Below are 22,219 nucleotides of genomic sequence, written 5' to 3'. Positions count from 1 at the left end.
TTTCAAGGAGCGCCTACTTACGTGCCTCTAATTTGGTGTATATTAACTTTCCCTCTTGTGACTACTCGCTGTTCCTTCTCATCTTGTTTTGTATGCTTAGTTAAGATATTGCACCGTTTGGATTGTCATAACATTTTGGAAAATACCATGACATAAATGAACCTCACCTACCAACACCATCTGTTACTCAGAGCTACACTGCCGGCTATTACCTTCCATTGTAAACACAGCCTTGCCACATGGGGAAATACATCATTTCATTGTGTCTCTTAACATCCAGTTTTTTATTTTATTTTATGGTTTTTACCAGTGGGGTGTTTGGCCTTGAATGGAGCCAGCAGAGCTGACCCTGTGATTACCTCTGCGGTGCGGCATTTTCCTCTGCTGTCATCACAGCCGACCCCTTAAACGGCCAAAGCTGCTCTGCTACAGGACTGGGCTGTTGACATACTGAAGACATTTAAGATAATCCCAGAGATGTCTCTGTGTTTTCAAAGATTACATCTTCAAAGGGGAAATGCACCCGGCAGCCTGTACTTGAAAGGGAGAGAGATGCAGAGGGCTCTTGTTCTGAAGGAGGGGGTGGAATAGCTCAAGAATGCAATCATGGTGTTTTTGGAGGGGAATAAGGCCTGTCCTGGCTAGCTACGCTGGCAGGAGATGGGAGGGTGGCAATCAAACCCGAGAGAGAAAACACACCTGTTGGATGGGATGAAGCAGAAAGGACGCTCACCTGTGTGACCTGACAAAGGCGGTACGTCACAAAAAGGTTATCTCTGACCAAACATGGTGTTTTATAGTGTTTGCCGTGCCACCATGTTGAGGTTAAACACTAAACCGCCACTTTATGGCCCAAATTTCCAGACTAATTCAAAGTGGATACAGAAAGTAGACAACAAGCGTTTGGAAAAGGCTTTTCATTTGTAAAGATGGATTTTAACAACCAAACAAATGATTTCTGATACTTAATATATCTCTCATGCAGAGTGGACACTGCAGTGGACAGATGTTCAAAAGCAGTGTTCTGGTCTATGATGGTTCCAGTAGGCACCAGAGTCAAACACATATATTTAAATGAATTTTATTGAGCATAACTGCCATTTAAAGCATTCTTTTTTCTTTTTTAAAACAGTTAAACTGTCATTGTCCTGGTTTAATTGAGTCTTTCTGTGCTCCTCTGTTTTGTCAAGTTTTGGCGTTGGTTGTTTGGACTTCTGTTCTATTTCTCACTTTCCTCGTTTTATCTTGAAAAATGTTTACTCTTCTTGTTTGACTTCCTCAGTCTGTTTTCTTATTGTCAAAACTTGTCTCTCATTAGTTTTTTAGCATCTGTGGGTCTGTGTGTCTATACATTCCCCCATCTTTTGGATCCTCCCTAAACGTCTCATCATTAATACGAATACTGAAATCCACAATGAACATGTTAAACAATGTTTTGTGTTTGTTTGTTTGTTTGTTTTCTAAAATGTTATTACCATTTGGTTAAGAAAACAATAAGTATGAAAGAAATAAAAGCAATCAATATGAGCTCATAAATGTCATTAGTCACAGGATTACAGGATTTTCACAGAAGAGACACATCAGCAACTTACTCAACATTATGAATATGAAGACAATAAAAAAATTAACATAATTTTGCAGGTCCTTAGGAACAAAAATTTGTATTTAAAAAATATATATTGCAATTTTTTTTTTTTTTTTTAATAATCCACGCATGAAAACCAATTAACCACATTACTGTCATGTTGTGGAAATGATCATGGTGAGTGGTCATGATCAAACCCCCACACATGGTTAACTATTATAAGAAAAGGTGCATTTTTGTCAGGAACAAAATAACTCATAAGATCCTCTGAATAAACTGATGTAATCCACGGTAATCTCAGTTGGGACAAGAAGGACTACAAGTGGAGAACAGAAACCACGGACGAGTAAAGTCAGCAGAAAGTTGGGAAATCTCAATCGCTCAGTTCAGTGTCATTTTAAATAAGATTAAGTTTTTTTTTCTAAATAAAATGAAAATGAAAAACAAAAAAAGAGCTTCATACAATAATGAGTACAGTAAGTGTAAGAGTACTTGCAATGAGTACAATAATGAGGCTCTACAGCTTAATTAAGTATGATTGAGGACGTAATGAGCAAACCTACAGAAATATATTTTAGCTATTTAGTGTTGTGTCTGTTTTCAGGCCTAGTCACATGCGTGTGATGTTAAAGTCGTCTGGCTCTGCGGCGTGGCAGAGCCTCCAGTTTGATATGTAAAGCCAAAAGGGCAGGCTTGTCCTGTACACAAGCCATCATGACAGTGCAGGACTTGGGTGCTGGAACTCCAGCCTTCATGGCTTCACTCCTGCGTAGCTCCAGGCAGCTCTCTCCCATATAGTGTTTAACATACTGCACTGCCACAAAGATTTCGAGCTACTCCGTGTGACATCTGTGACGAGATCGGTGATGCAGCTTCGCAGCAGATGACAAACGCGAGGCATGCTAAATTAAAAAAATGTGTCATGTTCAAATTGTTCAAAAGGCATTAAAGAAAAGCAAGAAAATGTGAGTCATTTCTGAACTCATGTCAGCTATGACGTCCACTGTGTCTCTGAGCACCTCTTGATGACTCATGGAAGTGTTTGTCGACGTGGCGGTGACGGTGGCTCAAATCGCTCCTTTCCAGCCGCTGACCGGCACTGTGATATTGTTGCTACTAATTATAAAGGATGAGTATTTTAACACGAGTCCACGAGAGAGAGCAAGAGAGAGCTGTGAGGAACACAAAAGTAATAATAGCAATTTCTACCACTGAAATCGAGTTATTTTGTCTTTTATTTCAGCTCGGCCGTTCTCGACTGACTTTCTGACATCATTAGTGAGTCAGGGACCAGACCCCAGAACTGGGATGTAAAAAACACTTGAGTGTGGTCTGTGCATTATCTGTTGTGCGTACCGAACACCATGGGAAGGCACAAACACCCAGACAGAGACACATGTCACACAACCTCCAGATGGTTATTTTTGAGCCACAGAAGAAAAGGAGACGGAGGAAAACAAATTTGTCATCAGCGGGAGGCTGTGACTGAGTGGACAAATCACTTTGAATCATAACTAAGCCTCACAGAGAGGGACTTATTTTAGAATAAACAGCAGCCTAAGTGCAGGCAGCATTAGGTACAGTGCGTCTCCTCTCCGTTAGCTCTGCAATGGGCCCCTCCTCGTCGCTCCAGCCTCACTGGCCACAGTTGAAAAATTAATGCAGCAAACTGACAATACTTAGGACCTCCCTCCCTTTCTCTCTGCCCGCCTCCTCACCATGTACCCAACAGGATCAATTACCAAAGCAGGGCTCCGCTCAGCAGTGCTGAAGAAACAAGAGGCACTCTCCATCACAGCTGTGTGCATGCATGCACAAGCGAGTGTGCTTGGGAGCATGCACGCACACTCGCTTCTTGCATGCCTCTTTCTGCTTATGATGTGCAGAAAGAGGCGGAGGAGGTGGTAATAGTCTGTTTGCTTCTCTCTAATGACAGAAGGAGAGTGGATTAGCGAGCCTCCTAGCCCATCAGCATCACTCCGCCCAGTATGTGACAGAGCATGTAAATAACCAGTTATGGCCACTGGCGGGTGTGGAAAGACAAGATGGAGACAGTGAGACTGAAAAGCGAGAGAGCGGGTTGAATACGTGTCGTGCGATTGTGCGGGAGTTTCGTCCGCGCACCTTCATTTGTATGCAGGTGGAGAATTCAGCGAGTTCCATTTCTACAACATCAGCCAAGTTATTCAAATGCAGCACATCTGACTGGAGAGGATAACATAAAGGAAGGCATCAGCAGAAATGGCAGAAGACAGTAATCCCCTGGCCGGGGCCACTTGTGTTTGCCACACAGGCAGCAGGCAGCACTGTCAGTGGCGGCACCCATACAGGCCTTATCAGTGACAACCATAGGGTTATTCTAATAACCCTGCTGATGCTCTGCAGTGCAAGGATGGACAGGGATACAAGACCTACAGACACACCGGCAAGGCAGGTTTCACTTCCCACTTATAGGCGAGTCTGGGCACCAGGTATCAGCCTGCCTGTGCGTGCACATGCAACCGTTTGCTCGTATCCGTCACTTTCTTCCACATTATGTGACAGGCGGCTTCATAGGACCTCTCGTGTAAATACACCACACGGTGTTGACCGACCCACCTATTAACCCCACACATATCCACGTTTTCCATTAGTGACAGCGTTGTCTAAACTGAGGCGTGCTAGTCTTGCAGCTTTGGAAGGACTGTATCTGTCTCCAGCTTCATTATCACCATTCAAAAGGTCAAGCACAAAGCTTCCTGCCTCTTCTTTGTGATTTATGCCTTTGTGCTACAAACTCCGTTCACATTAATCTCCATCTGTAAATCTAATCACTCTGCCTCACCGCCGCAGCGCCCGGAGCTCTCAGGACAGAAGCCGTGGCCAGTGGGAAGTGGCTTATGTAAATATATCACTGTTGAAATAAGATGGGCAGCACACTCGGGTGCTATACCGAGACACACCCATTAGTGTACACATAAGAAGAGCTATTCCCTTTATTGTTGTTTCTTTTCATTAACTGTCAACCTTCATTGGTATCCTTGCAGCCCTCTATGCTGATAATCATTTCATATGTTGTGGATTATTCTTCTCAGCTCAACTTAAAAGACTGAGGCTGTAGTTATTGAGAAAAAAGGGGGGAAAAAAGCAGACGCAGTGCTGCAGGGCTCCATTTGTAGTCAATAAATAACTCCAGTATTGACACCCGTAAATGAGGGTGTCACTCAGATGATGCAAAAACAGAGCAGTGTTCAACAGAAGTGCTTTCAGGCATTCTCTGCATGTATGCAAGCCAATAATCATTACCTTGACTTACGAAAGCCTCCGCAGCCACTTGAAGCCTCGTGAAAACATCTACTCTTGCTTTGCCTTGAAGCGCCGAGTGGAGTGCCCGTACGCTCAGCTCTGCAGCTGCCACATGCAGAATAAAGACTTAATCAGGTCTCCTATGTGGAAGAGCAGTGGTGCTTTCGGAGAGAATTCCCTCAACAAGAACTGATGAGAACCGTGGCAGTGACACGGAGAGGCCTGCAGGCCCGTCAGCATATCTCGACCTGACTTGAATCGGCACTCGGCTCAGGAGAGCTTCTCCTGCTGCACTGACACACTCGCACGCCGAAGCGGATCTCCAGCATCACCTCATCCACTTAGTACTTCAACATAACCCTCAACGTGAGTCATTCGGGCTATTAAAATGAGATATTGCAATGCAAAAGACCATCTCCAGTCTCGTCTTGGAAATCTGGACACACTTTGCCTCGGAGGAAGCAGGCAACATCAGCAGCCCAGTGCTAATTGTCGCCATCACTGCAAGCATCAATACGCCTCAAAATGCACAACGTGCAATACCCAGATGAAGAGTTTTAAGAAATCAATGCACAGCCCTAATTCCTTTGACAGATATTATCAACTCCAGATTTCAAGATGGTGACTGATATTTTATGTGCCACCAAAATGCAAGGAGAGAGCTTTTAATAATTGATGGTGCTGGAGCAGGGAGATAACCGCTCTCCTCCTGTTATCAATCATTAATGGAGTTTCCATCAAAAACACTTCAGCCCCTCAAGTATCAAATCTCTCTTGAAGGTGGAGGACCCACATTCAAACATCCCACTTAATCAAAGGGCACGAAATGTGCTCTGCCTCCCCTTTCATTTTCACTCGGCCAAATTAGGGTAATAACAGCACAAATTGCAAAATTGTTCACAGTTGAAGTTTAAAAGTAGGCATTCAAGGAGAAGTCTTCTTGTGAGTGATGAGGTTAGCAGCAAAACTGTAAATATTTTAAACCACAACGAGGAGAGAGAGAGAGAGGAGGAGGCCACCTGCCATCCAGTGTTTTACTTTTATTTATTTAATTTTTTGCTCTTTGACACGTGTTTACGGCTCAATCTGTCCATGTGGCTTGTTCTTTAAAGCAGCAGAGCCCGTCTGGTCAAAGTCACTCAGGACACGACATGCATCGGTGATGCTCGTAAAGAATCTCAACACTGCTAACCTTTAAAAAACAACAACAAGGTTACACATAGCCCCTGCGTGAGGATGTAACGATGCGCTCACACGCACTCCAGCGCATGCTGGAGTTTACTGCATTGGACTGATTTTAATTGTTCAGTCTAGATTCCCTCTCTCTTTCTCTCTCTCTCTCCCCCACCCAGCTAGGTTGCAATAAATAAAATGTATTTGCACACCATACACACTAGACTACATCACTCTGCAGCTATAACTACAGCAGAAATGATAGAGTATCTCTAATTACCCATCAAGATGGTTTTGACAGTATTCAGGGTGCCAGTGATCAGTGTCATGGCGCAGCGCCAGCAGCGATTCGGTTTCTGTTTGATTTGTAGCTGCAGCTGAGTAGCGGGTTTTACACCATCAGAGCCGCAGCGCCACACGCTTTCCATCTCTCTCCGTCACTCCCCTCATTTCCTTCTACCACCCTCCGTCCTCTCACTACCACTCTTGATAACCCCCCCCCATGCTGTCCTTTTTTTACTGGCCCGACCTTGTCTGTCATCAGTATATAACAGCTTTCTGAGGTAGATGCATTACAGTGGGAATGCTGAGACTTCTGTTGGGCAAATCCTAAAAATGTCAGGGTTTAAAAGTGAGCGAGACCCTCTGCGTTTAGAAGATAATGCTCTCCTTTTGTTTGCACTTCATAAAAGACATCATGTCCACTACTGAAGTTGTTTGCTCTTCACTGGCAGATTTTTTTGTATCTCTGCAACCACTCTAGCATTTTTTTTTTTTTTAATGAAAAGGACAGGGCAAAAAATTGCAACGCCCCTTGAATGTGGTCTGTGGGATTTCTAGGTGGTAATTGTCCATGATTTCGCAGAGGAGCGTCAAAACTTCAGGGTGGCTATCACAACTTTTGATCACTTCTGCAGGGCAATAACTCGGTGCACCTGCTACATCTGCCTAAGGTAGCCCGTTTCTCTTTTTGGTACTCTTTGGTATGTAATGTGACCTGTAGATCCAAAAAAGGTATTTCTTATGTAATTTTGGGACATAATTCTTTGATGAATCGCCAGAAAAATCACTTTCTGTGAGCATAGAAGCATTTAAAAAATGTTCTCTTTTCCATGTGTTCTTTCCTACATTTGTCGCATTGACCATTTGAAATTCCTATTTGCACAATTTCAAAAGGTAATGAAAAAGCACCTTATGAGGTTTCATTTTGGCAGAGCAAGAATTTCACTTTTATGCAAACCCCAAAATGTAAAAACAACAATTCTAGCATAATGATTGTTATGTATACCGTCTTAGTGTTCCCATCTTATCCTTCTCGAGATTATGAATTAGCCATTTTTGGCCCTTTTAAAGACTGTAAACTTTGAAGATTTCTCAAACTGTCGACAAAACAATCAACTTGAAAGTTAACACTCTCAGGAATTATAATGAGCATCCGTTACCTTATAAAAGCCCTTAGATGAAACAATTTCCAGCGTGTAATATACAGCCAACTACAGTAACTACGCCTTATAATTGACTTAATTTTGTTTTTATGTGAAGAGATGAGTGTCTGTGCTTGTCACCTTACGCCAGGCGAAGCCTGTAGAGGATGTATGTCCTTTAATGCAAAACTGATTAAGTGTAAAGCTTTTATTTGTGTATCAAAAGTCTAATGAAATAGAAACCATTACAAACTGTGAATATAAGCATGGAGGATGAGTCCTGATGTATCTTATTCTTGTTGATAACACAGATAATGGCAGTAACAACATGAACAATGGCTTTATTCATACAGAGTGTGCATTGTGAGCTTTGGCTTCAATACAGATGTGAAGTGAATTAATGCACAGAATGATAATGAAGAACTGAACTACACATTAGATAATGAACAGTGTCCATAAATCAGTCTCTTTATGCTGACATTTTATACACATTTTTCTCTCTCTCTCTCCTTCTCTGTATTGCTTGAAAAAGCATTTATATTCAAATCATGGTGCACATCATGAGCTTGGGTTCCTGCCAATAGTGTGTCACAGGTCAATTATCCTTCAAAAGATAACAGCCGCGTCTGCCATTCATCTTATCTCGGCCTGATATCCATCCCAGGGTTTCATCGTGAATAAACAAGATGTGAGGATATTTATGTTAAAAAGGGAACAGGTGTAATAATTGAGACTAATCTACCTGTCAGATATGCTCCGCTTTTACTTTGTGATTCTGCTGACTCACATGAGACGAGCTGCATCAAAGCTGCTCTAAATGCAGAGCCTGTGGGGCTTTGGCAGTCAGAGTGGTTCCACAGGCTCCCACTTGATCAAATGGGTCAATTTTTAAAAGACCATATTTGTCATCTTGCAGACCTCTCAGTTCCCGCCCACATCTTTGATTTGTTCCGCAATTTAAAAGGTGTTTGGCTCTTTGACCTTTGTCCCATAAGCTAGAATAAGCTGAGATTTGTATCAAAAAATACTGTTACCAGAAATGGCAATAAGGCATCAGTGATGTAAAACAATCACATTAATCAATACACAGAAATTGCATCTTTATTTCTTTGTAACTTTACCGATCCCTATAACTAGTGACTTCATGGGTAAAACAAATCACTCCTCTGAAGAAAGCAGCCCCAAAGTCTCAAACAGAATAAAGAAGTCAAAACAACAGAGGAGTTATTCTCATTGCCAAACTAGCGGTTCTGCATTCAAGTCGTACAATTTCAGCAAACATTTTCAATTTAATATCATCCATATTTAGATTTTTACACATTTTTAGTTCTCACGATATTGAACTTAAAACTCCATAGTCAAAAACTGAAGGGGATGTGAATAAATGCCAAAAAAGTTGGGGCGTGCAGTCATTAACCTCAGGTAGTCAAAAGTCAAATATCAAAATATCAATTATCGAGCAATGCTCTCCAACAGAGATGAACAGCTGTAATTAAAAGTATTTTTATTCACTCAGTCAGTCATCTTCAGGCGCAAAGATCAAGTTTAATCGTCAAAATCCTCCTTTCGGATCAGCTGCACGTCACAGCAGCTGATGGACAGCCTGATAACACCGACATTTTTCTGCCCTCTCTGCACCTGTGGATCTGAGGAGGAGCTTTATCAGGAAGACATGTGACAAAACCAGCCCGGCTGGATTCAAAGCCACAAAGTCCAAAGGACAGACGCTGCACATAAATACAGCAAATATCTTAATAGCCTAGTGTGTGTGTTTGCAGCTGCAAGAAATTTGAATGTCACGGTGGAAAAAATTAGAAAAATTTTGGAAACAAAAGGAGAGCAAAACAGAGCGACAGAGCTCTCAGTTTGTGTCCCGCATTGTCTGGACTGGCGGCTGCTACTCTTCGTGACCTCGATGCTTAGAACCACAGATCAGATCAGGGACACTGCGCGACAGATGTCTGCCCTGGTGCTCTGTTCCAGGCATGAGCGCTGCTGGCACACAAACCAAAGAAGAGGGAGGGGGAGGCGAAGAGGAGGAGAGGAGGGCGCAGAGCAGAAGATGGATGGCAGAAAAAGGAAAGGAGGAAAAAGGAAAGCAGAGAGGAAGAGGAAGGTCAAGGGCAGGGAGTGGAAAGAGCTGGAATCCAGGCATCACATGCTGCACACTTCACCGCTGGAATGAGATCTACTCTGTCATGTTTCTGTCAGTCAGCAACCAGCTGGGTCAGAAGGTGACACCAAAAGTTTAGACGGATCTCAAGTAGCTGCTGTCGCTCCGACTGAAGCGAGGGGGGAATGAGACGACTCGCGAGCACTAAAACTGAACTTCTGCACAAAGCAAGAATTAGAAAGACGTATAAAACTAAGAGAGTTAACACATGACCTCCACACAACCACTATATCTTCATTTACTTCCACCAGAGAAGCAACACAAAATAAAATGATGAGAATAGAGAAGGGAGCTAATTATAGCCTCACAGCAGGATGGCCAGAAACAAACTTCATTATCTTCATCATCAAGAAGGCACAAAGGAAACCTGCTGCCTCCCTCCTTCCACCACAATCCAATAGAGAAGCTTTTAGCTTTCGTAACAATTTCTAAAGTGACAAGTCAAACAGATTTACAGTGACAGACTGAAAGGAACCGGCACAAACACTATTATTGCTCACGTGATCAGACCTCCTACCCCTTCTCCTATTTCCCTCTCCTCTCTCTCTGGCTCTCCGGAGCCCCCCACCCACAGACCCACCCACCGCTGCAGGAGACGGGGAAGAATGAGGCTGACTCAAAAGAGGCAGGCAACAAGCCTATTCAACACCCCCCCTTCACTCAACACGAGCCCTCTTCAAATGAGAGGGAAAAGCTCTGCTTTGTCAGAGTTAGTTACTTAAAGTGACAGCTCGCCAGATAAAAATCTAGTCATGGAAAACTTGTGGCACAGTGTAAGTGGAGATACCTTTGTACAATTTTAACACCATTACCCATGGTTTATTAGCTTTAATGAGGCATGAGTGCGAGGTGAAATTTTTTCAGCTTGCAGGAGCAGCTGACAACTTTTCAGCCGCCTCGGCCCTTTTATTAGCCATGAAACGCAATTAAAAATTCATATTAATTTGCAAAAGAGTAATTAAAAGGTGGACAACATTACAACATTTTATTCCTCACAAACAAGCTTTTAAAATTAAGAAAGTGTCTTTTCCGCTCCTGTTTTTTTTTTCCCCCTTTCTTTTTCATCCATGTATGTCTTTTGGAGGGTGACAGGATCAACACTTCTCAAGAAGCAAAGACCCTCTGGCTACGCAGATTCAGTTTCCCCCATTCCGACTTTCAAAAACAAAGGAATTCCAGAGAAAAGCAGGGCAGGACCTCACCCCAAGCCACCGCTGCTGCTACCCCCACTTCCATCGCTCATGCTCACACACACAGACACACACACAGACACACACACACACAGATTCATGTAAGCATCAATGAGTCAACACTCCTCTCTTTTTAAAGAACCATTGCTGATTTGATGTCCAGGGGGACGTGGCTGTAGACAAATGACAACAAGCTGTGCACTTATATGCAGCGTATAGTACGGGAGTGTATGTGACATACTGTTATAGACTCCCGGATAATGTATGCCTCATGTTGTTTTTCTCCTGCTGTTAAAGCTGTTGACCAGGGATAAACAGAATTTTAAGATGTGACCAGTGAAGCTGCTGTTCGGCCAACCAAAACCAACCCCATGACAAGAAACGTCTGATGTCCTCGTGTGGGTCGTTAACAAATGTCAACACGTACCATTTAAGCTTCCGCTCAGCCGCACAGTGGATGAGGGACATCTGAGATGTAATAAGTGTTTCAGAAGTTGCTGGTGTGTTTAATCTGGAAACAGGTTCCATCTCCCCTTTATGTTACTTTACTACTACTTTTAAGTTTTACTTCTACCTGCTCCTTTTCGGACACTGTTTTTTTTTCCCTGTTTGTATTACGTTTTTGTTGTTGTTGCTTTTTTTTCTGTATGTTTTGAATTTGTTTTAAAATCTTATATTTTTTTCCTTATGTGTTCGAAATAAACAATTCAATAAAAAAAAATAAATAAAAAGAAAATACTTCAGATGAAATTAAATAATGTGGAATAAACGTCTTTTTTTAAAATATACATTTAATTATAAATTAAAACTGTGACTGTAGTATGATGACAGAGTCACCTTCAACGTCATTGGCTTCCCTTTTCAGACTCGATGGCTACAAGGATCTTTTATATGCATGATGTTCAATGTGTTAATGCAGACAATAAGATGGCATCATGTTTAACTTTAACAAACATTTCTGAATTTGCACCAAGCAAAAATCTGAGCCTCAAGAGGATGTCTGGTTAATTAAGACTAATTAAAACTGACCTGGTGGTGCCAGATGAAAGATCTGTGGCTCACTAAAGTTAACGTTAATTCATCCGAAGTGGGTTGTGAATGTGATTTTGCAGCCATACGCTTATCTTTGTGGACAAGTTAAAGTACCACAAAAATGAATGAGGTTTATGTTTGTATATAATTTCATGGAAATCCAGTTAATAGCTGTTGAAACAGTTTCAGTTGAGACTCAAGTGCTTCTCCGTGATTCATTGAAAAGTTTACGACGCAGTTAGATACATATTCAGCGAAAACTACAGCTCTTCGTGTCACTATAAAGCAATTACTTGTGTTTTATTTGCTTGCAAATAAACACAATAGTATTTCCTCAATCGCCTCTCATAATTTGGTCATTCACCCAAAGTTTCAACTGTTAAAAAGACGCGGGACATATAAAGAAGCTCCATTAAAACTTACGTTAAAGCTTAAATCGACCAGTTTGTTTGCAGAATCTAGCACACGTATTTGTGAATGGTAACCCAGCATCCTCAAAAAAAAAAAGGCAAAAAAAGGCAAAAAAACAACAACAAAAAAAACAGGGACCCTTGCTGGTTTCTCAATAATATTTGCCAGATAATTAAAGAGCCTTAGGAGAAAATGATAAACATTGTTTAGAGGCTGATCCTTGGCAAGCGGCAAACAGTGTATCATTGCTGTCTCCGGAATACACATGATTAGCCCGGTCTCATTACTGATTTGATAAACGACAGCTTCCACTGTGGCTTTGGTTTGCTGGGAAAACACAGGGGTGGATTAGAAAAAGTGGTAAAACACATTGCCCTTGTAATAGACCACAGGCAAGCTGCAGAGATGTGACTGCAGATAACCTTCCTGATGTCTGCAGGTCTGCAACGACTATTAGTGCTCTCTACAATATATCCTTTATTGCTGAGATTACTGTTTAATAGTACCAAGTTTCAAAATTCAGATACTTGGTCTCTCTGTCCTCCTGGCTTCTTCATCCCTCCGTGCCTCTCTGAAGTCTCTTTTTACAGTTGCTGTATCCACACAGAGGTTTAAAATATGCCCCTTTATCTGAGCCGCCCAGGCGGGAAAATGAAAGGGATGTCACTTCTTAGAACCCTGGGAAAGCGCCTGGCTCAGTCGCCAGCGTCGAAACCGAGGGGAGGGCACCAAGCAGGCAAACACACTACACACAGTTAAACACTTTTCTGTCACCCAGTAAAAACTGGAAAGAAAAAAACAGTCTTAGTAAGGCAGTCAGGCTTACGAGTACATGCCAATATGATTTCAGGAGCTCTCTCTGTAATAACTACGACAAGCAGCATCAACAGAACGAAAAGTGAAAGCAATGGCTGGTGTTTAGTTTTCTCCCTCCCTTGACTGTTTGACATTGACCACGTTTTTCCCTCTGTACTCCTTTTCACATTAAAGCACTAGTTAACAGGAAGCAGATATTGCACGACTTTCTCTCCCTTCGAAACCAAAAAATGCAGGCAAAGAATAAGTCCTGTCCCTTTACATTAGTAAATCCTAGTTAATTTAATTTGTCGGAAAACAAGGAAGTGCGTATCCCTGGAGGCCACGTTGGAGATAATTCAACCGCTTTCATAGAATATCTGCCATCCATCTGCATCTCCCACGCAACCTAAACCAGAAAATCAGCATGAGCATGCACTCCGAGAGACAACAGTGTCGACTAGACAAGAGACTGTTTATAGCACAAATTATATTGTAATGACTCCATGTGGTGTTTTTATCTTTAGAAATTGATCCATTACAGCCTATAACCTAGAAAGATTTGCCACATGCTGGGAAGGGGGTAACTAAAATGAATTTATAATAATATCTGAAATCCTCCGTAAAATGGATTGCTGATGTTATTTTGAAAACAGGAAAAAATAAAAAAGGTTACTGACTCGACCCAGCAAGGTGCAGTTCGTTGCCAGACTGGTCGGTTAGCGGGGAGAGCCGCAACAGAGAGAGATCCCGAGCTCAGTCCCGAGTGGATGTCTGGCAAATAATCCATGCGGGACGCCGTTTAAGGTGTGAGGACCCTTTGGAGGAGGCTACAGTCTGCACCGGCCTGCAGGCATGCTTTAGTATCAGGAGAGACAAGGCAAACACGGCGGATCAGCGCTGAAACCGTAAACCCACTGACCCAGCGTGAAGAGGGAGAAGGGACTAATTAGTGACTGTACTTACAACTCAAAAGGAGAGGAAGAGAGAGATGAGGAGAAGGGGGGGGGGGGCACAAACAAAACACACACACAGAGCACACAGTTGGAGGATGAGGACAATGAGTTTGTTTAGCTTAAACAGGATTTACAAGCCAAACAGACACACGCCAACGCCACTCACTCAGACACATAATATCACTCTTCCTCTATATCGTGACCCCTCTCTCTCTCTCGTTCTCTCTGTTTCACCAACACATACACACTTAAATGCAGCTCAGCTGAACCCGGCTGTAAGGATTTCATCAGCAGAAAAAAGAAAGAAAGAAAAAAAAAAAGAAGAGAGTAATTGCATGCAATGGTAAGAAGTCTTGAGTGCAGGCAGCACCAGTGGGCGAATGCATAGATAAAGGGAACATTTTGTTCCTCCTTGTGTTCTCTGACTTTCATATTGTTCCTGGTGAGGCCAGGTGTCAATTTTGATTCAAGGACCTGAGTCTCGACGGAGCTGAATTGGACACGGCCATTCCCCTGAATCGGTTTCTCAAAGTACATGAAATCCAACAAACATGAGACGGTAACAGGCTGAAACTTCAGCCTAGCCCTCTATACACCCTGTTTCACCCTCATCTGACCAAAGAAAGAAAAAAAAAAAGAAAAGGGCTGCATGTCACTGATTTTGCTCAAGGTTGAGGCAACAGCTCTTAAGCAACACAGGTTCAGTCTGTGTTTTGTCTCTGTTATACTGCAAAAACTGTCTGACAAAGCAAAGGCACAGCATATTGATTTCAAGGAAAGGAAAGAAAAGAAAAAAAAACACATTATAGAGATGTAGGTCTGGTTTTACGACGGAGTATTAGGGCCAAACTAAGACAAAAAAAAATTGGAAGTTACGAGAATAAAGTTGTAAAAATTACGAGAATAAAGTCGTAATAGAATAAAGTCGTAATATTACGAGAATAAAGTCGTAATATTACGAGAATAAAGTCGTAATATTGCGAGAATAAAGTCGTAATTTATGAGAATAAAGTCGTAATATTACGAGAATAAAGTCGTAATATTGCGAGAATAAAGTCGTAATATTACGAGAATAAAGTCGTAATATTACGAGAATAAAGTCGTAATATTACGAGAATAAAGTCGTAAAATTCTGAGAATAAAGTCGTAAAATTCTGAGAATAAAGTGGTAAAATTCCGAGAATAAAGTGGCAATTTATGAGAATAAAGTCATAATATTATGAAAATAAAGTGGTAATTTATGAGAATAAAGTCATAATATTATGAAAATAAAGTGGTAATTTATGAGAACTCTAACAGGAAGAGCAGTCTTCTCCCTGTGTTAAAATGAGGAATATTGAGCATCTTGTAAATTATATTTATATATTTATAATATATTACAACTTTATTCTCGTAATATTACGACTTAATTCTCAAAATATTACGACTTTATTCTCGTAATATTATGACTTTATTCTCGTAATTTTTTTGTCTTAGTTTGGCCCTAATACTCCGTCGTATGGTTTAAACGGAGAACTTGGCTGAAAGTCTGTGAGAAGTGGATTATTCCAACTGTAGAAGGGTTCAACAGCAGCGCTGCTCCACACCTCTCCTCCACAGTAGGTGGCCAAACAACGCTGCTCATCCCTCCCCCTGAGCTTAAATGCTTTGCTAAGGGACTCAGCATTATTCACGATGACTCTCCTGACCTCCTCCTGCCACCTCATGAGTTTAAACTGGCCGTGTTTCAGCCACAAACTAGACCGCAGTGCAAGGTTTGCAGCTTGAAGGATGGCAGTGACAGGCATAGATCAGCCCCTCATCTGGGTTCACTTTTGGCTTCCTGTGACACACCAATGTCATGACAGTCACCAAGATGACTTTTATCTGTCAGTTGCTTCATTTCCAGTGGACTATTATGTGCTACATTTACCCGTTTTAACTTGTCATGAGCTTAGCTGCAGACTTAAGGCTGGAATTACGAGAGTTAAGAAGTAGTTAAGGGGTTGAACACGAGAGCGTAACCTAATTTTAAGCTCTTATTCTTAGAATAAGTCTTTCCAAAAAAAAACAGTGTGGCAAGAAAAGTTTTCCTTTATTAAAAGCTCAAAATAGACAAATTGAAAAACAAAAACCTCACTTTTAGATTTAACACACTGCCAAATCTGAACCACATTTCAGACAGCGAGGCAGAAACAATGACTGGCTGCTCCTCCATACACAAGTGGGTGGGTTTCAGCTGATGGCGAGACACCAGACTACAACAGTACATGTCATGTGAACAGGCAGCAAGTATTTTGCCGCACTCCAACATGAACAGTCAGATGAAATGTCAGGCTGTCAAAACACTGATTAGCGATCTCCAGGTTTTAAGTACCTAAAGCAGGCTGCAGCTGTGCAGACGCCAGAGAAGCCTATGCAACTTGGTAAATTGCTGAGTAACAAAAAGCTAATTACTGCGACACAAGTAATTACTTGTTTTCCCCCTGTATGTACTACTGATCTGAATTACCTCACTGCTTCATAGAGGTTCACAGATAGGAGGACGGTGCACTTACTGTCTTATTCTCTCTGTGTATACAAAGCATGTGAGCCTGACTAATTGTTGCAGGTGTTTGAAACTGATACAACTGGCTGCAGCCTAATACGTTTCTTCAGACAAAAATCCAATATTTTCAAAAAACTGCCATATTGGCCAATGCTGTGTCTAGAAGAGAATGATCTCTACATTCTGTCTCTTTGTTTGGGGTGGCGAATAAACATATTGTTGGACACAGACATGTCTCCTTCCTCATATTTTTCATGCAACTTGTAGGGCTGCCAGTGCATGTGTTTGCCTTTCTGTCCATGTTAAAACATTCACTTATTTCCAGCATGATCTCCTTTAATGTCTGGCAGTCAGCATGGAGAACCAAGCTATCCAGTTTCACAAAGCATGCTTGCATTTGAGCCCATTCTCAGAGCTTCTAAAAAAAAAAAGAAAAGAAAAAAAAACTAAATTTGATTTCAGAGTGAGTCCACAGGAGCCCTTAGCCTGTTTAGTGAATCAGACACTCTTCTGTCATGTCTCGCAGCCTGCCTGCCTGCCTGCCTGCCTGCCTGCCTGCCTGCCTGCCTGCCTGCCTTCCTGGCTGGCTGGCTGGCTGGCTGGTTCCAGAGAGGCCCCAAGAGGGACAACAGACGCTAAGGAAATTCACACATGCACACACAAATTTCAAACACTTGCAGATGGCTTTAATTCCTTGCCCTCTTTCTTTCACAATTTATCAGGTAACCTGCTCTGAATGAATGCGTCTTCTTTTCATGCTTTGCAGGAATGACTCAATTCTCCTTTGGTTTGTCAGAAGAAGGAGGTGGGAGGTGGTGGTGGGGGGGGGGGGGGTAGCGGGGCGCCTAACAGCAGCACTAATTAATGTGGTGCGGCTGACAAGTGTTGCTGCTGAAACAATTTCATTACATCACCAATTTAAATTACCAGGGAAGTAGACACTGGAGGGTGCACCCATCCGAAATGTGTTTACACACTTTCTTAGACAGACATAAAGGGAGTGGACACAATAACACAAACACCTGCAATCCAGTGCAATACCCTTGCAATGAACATAAAGCCTGTTTCAAGTGTGCAATGTTTGGTTTCACCCCGAGACTGTGTCAGATCTCTTAGGATGTTGTTTCTATGCCATTTCTTCCTGGCTGCTTGCTGCTTGCATTTTGAGGATAAAGGATGATTTATGGTTCCGCGTTACACCAACGCAGAGCCTACGGCGTACGGTGTGCGTCGCCGCGTAACCTACGCCATACCCTACGGCGTAGGCTCTGCGTCGATTTAACGCAGAACCATAATTGTAGGGATAAATAACAGCAGCACATTCATTACACAGCTTCCTAAACATCATAAAGCTGCAGAACAATCATCTGCTACTGCCATACACATCGGAACACCTCACTAATAAGAATATAATGTTCTTTTTCAACCTCTGGAAGAACTTCAGCTGCCCTCTTCGTTGTAGGGTGCAGGGTAATGAAAGACCGGCAGTCTCCACCTCACCACCACCCCCACCCCTCTCTCTCTCCTCTCTGCCCCGGCTGGCCTCTCATCCAGACAGGAGGAATTTAACGGGGAGGGTCCGCCAGACTTGAGGCACAAGACTGCGCTGAGCAGAGCAGCTCGTCCACATTTAGAAAACAAGCGTGGCGCTGCTGCTGCACGGTGCAAGCAAGGTGTGTGTGCAAGCGGGAACAGCATGCACCGTCCAGGCGGATTCAATCACTCATTTTAAATACTGGAGCCCCCTGCAACACAAGTCCCAGCTGACATCACATTTGGGAACCAGAGATTTCCTTTGGTGAACACACTCAAGTGTTATTATCAGTACTCGAGTTGAGGGGGGATGAGGGGGGATGGCATCCCCCCCTGAAATAAAATCGGTCCACATCATCCCCCCTGTAGAACTGCCATCTCCCCTTTCCATCCCTTATGTCATTTCATCAATGAATGTGGTTTTACTGCTATTTCAACATTTAGAGTCATCACCAGAAAAATAACTTATTTGACAATTTTCACCTGTTTCAAGTAAATTTTCACTTGAAATAAGTAGAAAAATCTGCCAGTGGGACAAGATTTATCTTCTCATTACAATCAAAAAAATCTTGTTCCACTGGCAGATTTTTCTACTTATTTTAAGTGAAAATCTACTTGAAACAGGTGAAAATTGTTGTTTTTTCCAGTGATGAGTCTTGTTTTAGGTGTAAGGAGATTTTTTTTACTAAAATGAGACATTTTAACTAGAAATAAGACAAATATTCTTGTTAAGATTGTGAGTTTTTGCAGTGATCCATTTTACTTATCCTGTGAAGGACAGAGTCATATTGATAAGTGCAGAAAACTGTTTTTTATTGTTGTGTTTTGATGTATTTGATGTAAGAACAGTGGATATTTAAAGCTTACAGAAGGCTGCATTTATCTGCTGCTATGTCATTCCTGCAGTATTTCTGCAGGTGTTTTGGTCAGTGCTATTATTTGTAATATATTATATTATTTGTAATCAGCACAAATGATCTGTCCCCATATGATAAAATCCACCATCCCCCCTGATTTTCTTTTACCACTCGAGTACTGGTTATTATCGGTGCACCTCAAGGTGGAGAAGGTATATCCCTGTTGCCTTATCACTGGTGTCGTAAAACAGCAAGGCGACACTTGGACATGGCACCTAATTGTATTACAACAGGTAGCCGATAATAGCCTCGGTGGGAGTCAACAAGCATACATTGACACACATTCTCAGTTTAGCGTCAACTGAGCCACCAGCTGATCCACAGAGGCGTCCACAGGCTGGAACTGTGTAATAAAAGCATGCATCTTTATCATAATAAAGCCAACTGACGCCGTGGCTGCAGCAGGAGTCCCGGTCCGCGCTGACACGGGTTCATCCGCGGCGGTGAAGAGGTTTCCCGGAGGTCACTCCATTGTTAGCAGGTAAGAGTCCGTCCAGCAGGAGGCAAAGCCCCATCTCGAGAGAGCCGCGCACGCTTTACAACAGCAATCATAATAATATAAAGACGCAAAAAAAAAGAGCAGACGCGAAACTTACTTTCAGGTCGGATCTCAGTGACAAAGCCGCGTAGTGTTTTTGTCCAAACCGCGTGTGGGTTTTTTTTTTTACGGCGCTCCTCTCTTTCGCTGCCTTCACTTCACAAAGACGACGTGAGATCCCCGAAGACTGTGTGACTGACTGACTGAATCAACTACCGTAGAGCACAGCAAGTTGAAGTGTCAGATTACACTGGCTATTCAGTTACCAGAGAGCCGTGCACGGCGGCTGCCGGGAAAACACGGACTAGACGGCCGCGGAAGGACACAGGAGTGCGGGGAGTAAAGGTGTTACTACATGCAAACCGCCGTTAAACCCACATTGACTAAGGATGGATGGATGCAGGGGCGAAAATCCCGGGGGGGACAGGGGGGACAAGTCCCCCCCATTAGTAAAGCTGTCCCCCCCCTAGAATAATTTGAGACAGAATTAATAATTTTGGAACAATGCAGTAGTATTTAGTAGTGATGCACCAAAATGAAAATTTGTGACCAAAACCGAAATCAAAAATAATAATAAACAGTAAAATCTCATTACACTTAAAACAAGAGTCATCACCAGAAAAATAACTTGTTATTTGACAATTTTCACCTGTTTCAAGTAAATTTTCACTTGAAATAATTAGAAAAATCTGCCAGTGCGACAAGATTTATCTTATAAGCAAAACAATCTTGTTCCACTGGCAGATTTTTCTACTTATTTTAAGTGAAAATCTACTTGAAACAAGGGAAAATTGTTGTTTTTTTCCAGTGATGAGTCTTGTTTTAAGTGTAATGAGATTTTTCTTAACTAAAAATGAGACATTTTAACTAGAAATAAGACAAATATTCTTGTTAAGATTTTGGGTTTTTGCAGTGTATTATGTCAGATGTGCTGTATTATTGCCACCTTCCACCTAATACCATTAGCCCCTTTCACACAGCCAGTTCGAGGCGGGAACGTTGCGCCTTTAAGCCGCCTCGCTGTTCTGTGTGAAAGTCACGGAGGCGGAATGGGGGGACCAAGTGGCCCCACCAATAAGCCGGCAGCGGAGGTAGTCACAGAGCCGTCACAGAGACGAAACGGGGTCTGTGTGAATGACACAGCCGGCATGCCGGGGCCAGCCGGGGCCAGCGCTGACGCTGTCGTCACGCCTCTGATTGCGGAACGCCGGCATGCTGTGTGAATTTACAGACGGGAGCGGCGTTATGCCGGCGTTGTATGGTTCTGTGTGAACCAACAAAGGCGGCGTATTGGCAGGACTTCTTTACACCAATATTGCGGAATCTCTGTGTGAAAGGGGCTATAGTTTTGTATTACTCAAGAAAGATCTTCTGCCTGTTTGCGAGATAGAGATGAAAATGTCAAAATGCTGTATTAAAGGAAGGCTAAAACTTTTATTCCTTGTCCCCCCCTGGATTTATTCTCTAAAATTTGACCGTTTATGGTCCCCCACAACTATGAAACAGGATTTTCGCCCCTGGATGGATGGATGGATGGATGGATGGATGGATGGATGGATGGATGGATGGATGGATGGATGGATGGATGGATGGATGGATGGATGGATGGATAGATAGATAGATAGATAGATAGATAGATAGATAGATAGATAGATAGATAGATAGATAGATAGATAGATAGATAGATAGATAGATAGATAGATAGATAGATAGATAGATAGATAGATAGATAGATAGATAGATAGATAGATAGATAGAGCTTGGTACAATGGGGAAAAAAGAAAGGTAGAAAATAATATTTTTGTCCTTTAATTTTGAAAAATGGTCATAAGTTTTAGTGAAGCAGTTCAGTTATGCTGGCAGTGGAAAAAGAAAACTGAACTTAAAGTAGGGGTTTATCATTTCAACAAGTCCACTGTTATTTTGTATTGTTTTTTTCTTCCTGGTTTGGGTTCAGTTTATTTTACACATTCGAGAGAAGAAAAACATTAACATTTCCATTGATCTCTGTGGAATTTGTATTATTTGAAAAGATAACGTTCCTTTCTTTCAGATATTTGATAATATACAAAATCAACAAATATTTCAAAAGCAAGTGTTATTTAACCTATTTAAAACAAACATGTGTATTTCAGTTTGATTTTTTTTTTAAAGACCAGGGATGTATTGTCCAATGATAGATAGATAGATAGATAGATAGATAGATAGATAGATAGATAGATAGATAGATAGATAGATAGATAGATAGATCCGAAAATGCCATACTAAACAGTATATACTAAAAAGTTTACTTAAATTTGGCACACTTTTGAGTAAATATCAGTATTGTGCATTAATTCGGACGTACTATTAAGAGCGCATACATCACGTCAGGAAGTAACGTGTCACAGCAGCAGTAGCAGCGCTCCGCTCTTTCCCGTTTATTCTGGCCGAAATAAGATGGCATTATATAATATTATTATATACGAATATTATCATATTATATTGTAATATAATATTAAGTATAATATTATAATATTATACTTAATATTATACTTATGACTATACGTATCGCTTAGCAACCAAATGCCGCTGCATTGCATTGTGAGAAGTTTCTGCTTAGCTAGTGTCCATCAATCCACACTCATAAAATTCTCCAGAATGAGTATGGATAGAGCATACTATTGAGTACGTTCAAATG

At 41.9% G+C, this 22,219-nt stretch overlaps 1 protein-coding gene across 3 annotated transcripts in view; it reads right to left on the bottom strand.

Moving 5' to 3' along the window:
- zmiz1a (zinc finger, MIZ-type containing 1a) overlaps positions 1-19,763 on the bottom strand; it is a 103,248-nt gene extending 83,485 nt beyond the window's left edge. For 2 of the 3 annotated variants that reach the window (XM_061745112.1, XM_061745111.1), the window contains exon 1: positions 19,598-19,762. The gene's annotated coding sequence lies outside the window, so the exon portion shown is untranslated. Of the gene's footprint in view, positions 1-19,597 lie in introns of all 3 variants that reach the window. The other variant, XM_061745109.1, reaches the window with a different exon arrangement.
- Positions 19,764-22,219: the final 2,456 nt, after the last annotated feature.

Source organism: Cololabis saira, chromosome 17 (genome assembly GCF_033807715.1).
Source record: "Cololabis saira isolate AMF1-May2022 chromosome 17, fColSai1.1, whole genome shotgun sequence".
Classification (NCBI taxonomy): Eukaryota; Metazoa; Chordata; class Actinopteri; order Beloniformes; family Belonidae; genus Cololabis; species Cololabis saira.
Note: the sequence above shows the minus strand (reverse complement) of the source record. Positions and strands in the feature narration are given on the sequence as shown.